The sequence below is a fragment of the Ornithorhynchus anatinus genome, chromosome 1 (assembly GCF_004115215.2).
Source record: "Ornithorhynchus anatinus isolate Pmale09 chromosome 1, mOrnAna1.pri.v4, whole genome shotgun sequence".
Lineage (NCBI taxonomy): Eukaryota > Metazoa > Chordata > Mammalia > Monotremata > Ornithorhynchidae > Ornithorhynchus > Ornithorhynchus anatinus.
In genome coordinates, this window is record NC_041728.1 from 120,675,451 (window position 1) to 120,678,793 (window position 3,343).

Sequence of the window (3,343 nt, forward strand, 5' to 3'; positions counted from 1 at the left end):
TCTGATTTCCTTGGGCAACATCTCTAAATCTGGGGCAGCTGTGTGCCGGGAGAAGGCAGTGAGAGCACTACTTATTCACTGTTCCCTGCTCTTTCAATGGGGCTTGGAGAAGCTGGCTTGACAATGAAGACTGGCGATTTCAATTTCGGTTTAAGCTGGAAAGTTCATGCCGCGCATGTACTCAGCTTGCTTTATACCCAACCATCCCCCACAATTAGCAAACACCATTAGAGGTATCAACTTTAAAGATAAATATCTTCCGTGAGAGGAGCAAACAGATAGTGACTGTCTGAAAATTGCACTCCACTTCCTGCTCATAGAACCTTCTAACTTACTTCCCAGTTCAGAATTTACTCACTAGAAGCAATCCACAAATTGCATTTTTGTGAGCCCTGTTTCCATGTAATAAACAATAATGTAATAATAATTGTGGAATTTGTTAAATGCTTACTGCATGTCAAGCCCTCTACTAGATGCTGGGATAGATACAAGATAATAATAATGTTGGTATTTGTTAAGTGCTTACTATGTGCAGAGCACTGTTCTAAGCGCTGGGGTAGACACAGGGGAATCCGGTTGTCCCACGTGGGGCTCACAGTCTTAATCCCCATTTTACAGATAAGGTAACTCAAGACTGGCAGCCCCTTCTCACTTGGGGCTTACAGTCTAAGTAGAAGGAAGAACAGACATTGAATCTCCATTTTACAAATGAGGAAACCTGAAGCACAGGTAAGTTAAGTGACTTGCCCAGAGTCACACAGGAGGCAAGTGCCTGAGTAGGGATTTTAGCAATAATGATAATATTAATAATGATAATGATAATAACCAAGATGAGAACCCAGTTCCTTTGACTCACAGGCGTGTGCTCTTTCCAAAAGATCAGACCGATTCCCAAAATCTTACCAAAAGGTGCATGTTTCAGTGAGGTCTTTAAGCATGTAGTCAACTGACATTATGAAGAGATAACTGTGATACAATTTTTCACTCCAGAGGAGAAGTAACGTGGCTCAGTGGAAAGAGCATGGGCTCGGGAGTCAGAGGTCTTGGGTTCAAATCCTGCCTCAGCAGCTTGTCAGCTGTGTGACTTTGGGCAAGTCATTTAACTTCTCTGTGCCTCAGTTACCTCATCTATAAAATGGGGATTAAGACTGTGAACCCCATGTGGGACAATCTGATCACCTTGTATCCTCCCCAGGGCTTAGAACCATGCTTTGCACATAGTAAGTGCTTAACAAATGCCATTATTATTATTATTATTAGCTCTGTTTATTTGTCTCTCCTCCTCAGTGAGGAAACAACTATCTTTTCCCATTCTGAACAGAATCTAAATTAGCCCATTGCACATCAAATGGCCTGTGGGTTGGAAATAATAAACTCTAAACTAGGGGCTAATGATGAATTATAATAAACAATAAGTAAATGCCAAGAGGAATTGAAGAAAACATGTTTCCCCACTCCCCAAGAAACTCCAGTGGCTGCCCATCCACCTCTGCATCAAACAAAAACTCCTCACTCTTGGCTTTAAAGAACTGAATCATCTTGCCCCCTCCTACATTACTTTGCCTCCTCTTACCTCACCTTTCTACAATACCTCCTACTAAAGCCCATCCCATACACTTCGCTCCTTTAAAGCTAACCTTCTCACTGTACCTCAATTTTGTCTAAATAGCCGATGAGCCCTCGCCCACATCCTCCCTCTGGCCTAGAATGCCCTCCTTCCTAAATTCCCACAGACAAGTACTCTTTCCTCATTCAAAGCCTTACTGAAGTCACAACGCTTACAAAAGGCCTTCCCTGACTAAGTCCCCATTTCCTCTTCTCCCACTCCCTTCTGCATCACCTTGACTTGCTCCCATTTTCATCCCCCCATCTGATCCCCACAGCACTTATGTACACATCTGTAATTCATTTACTTATTTATATCAATGTCTGTCCCTGCTCAAGACTATCAGCTGGCTGTGGAAAGAGAATATGTCTGTTTATTGTGTATTGTGCTCACTCAGGTGCTTAGTACAGTACTCTGTACACAGTAAGCGCTCAGTGAGTACAATCAAATGAATGAATGAGAACAACATTTGTTTTCCACTGAAATAAAGCTGTGTTAAAGTTCCGACATCTGAGAAGACAAGAGTTAAGACAAATGTGTGAAGGGCTATGGGCAATATTAGGAAAGGAAGAAAAAGAAGTGGGAATTAAAAGTGTGAGGAGTGAATTGCAAAACAGAAAGAGAATATATTTTCAATACCTTGAGAGTTAAAAATGAAACATTTTTCTGTAATGATAATAAAAGTAGTGGTATTTGCTAAGAACTTACTATATGTCAAGCACTCTATTAAGTGCTAAGGTAGATACAAGATCATCAGATTGTACATACTCCTTGTCCTTCATGGAGGCCACAGTTTAAGAGAGAGGGAGAATAGCTATTTAATCCCTATTTTACAGAGGGAGAAACTGAAGCACAGAGAAGGTAAGTGACTGCCCCAAGGTCACACAGCGGGAAAAATGGCAGAAATAGGATTAGAACCCACTTCCCCTGACTTCCAGGCCCATGCTCTTTCCACTAGACCAGGCTGAAAGCAAAGTTCACAGTCATCCTATGCATAATGCAATCAGTGAGCAACAATTTAAATGGACAAAAATCACCAGTGGGAACAGATTCATCATGCAGATGACTGAAGAATAATGACTAGGTTGTATGCTGGAGCAGGGAGTTTGGGAGAAATGAGAGAGAAGATATGACCTCAGCCTTAGCTGTTACCAGCTTATCCCCGCAGTTCAACTGAGGGGATAGTCTTTCTGTTTCCAGGGCCTTTGGTCAGCATGATCTTGTCTGTGTCTGTGGAAGGGGCAGTATCTCCAATTCAAAGTTTAGTTCCTGGAGGCTCCTGAAATCGCTGGCTACCTCAGTATTTAAAAGGACATTTTAATTAATTCAATCATATTTATTGAGTGCTTACTGTATGCCCAGCACTTTACTAAGCACTTGGGAGTGTACAGTGCAACAATAAACAGTCAGATTCCCTGCCCATGATGAGCTTACAGTCTAGAGGCAAGGAGACAGACATCAATACAAACAAACAAATTACAGATATATATATATATATATATATATATATATATATATATATATATATATATACTGTAGCGCTTGGGGTGGGGAAGAGCAAAGGAAGCAAGTCAGGACAATGCAGAAGGGAGATGAAGAAAGGGGGGACTTAGTCTGTGAAGACTTCTTGGAGGAGCTATGCCTTCAATAAGGCTTTGAAAAGGGGGAGAGTAATTATCTGTCAGATTTGAGGAGAGAGGGCATTCCAGGCCAGAGGCAGGACATGGGCTAGGGGTC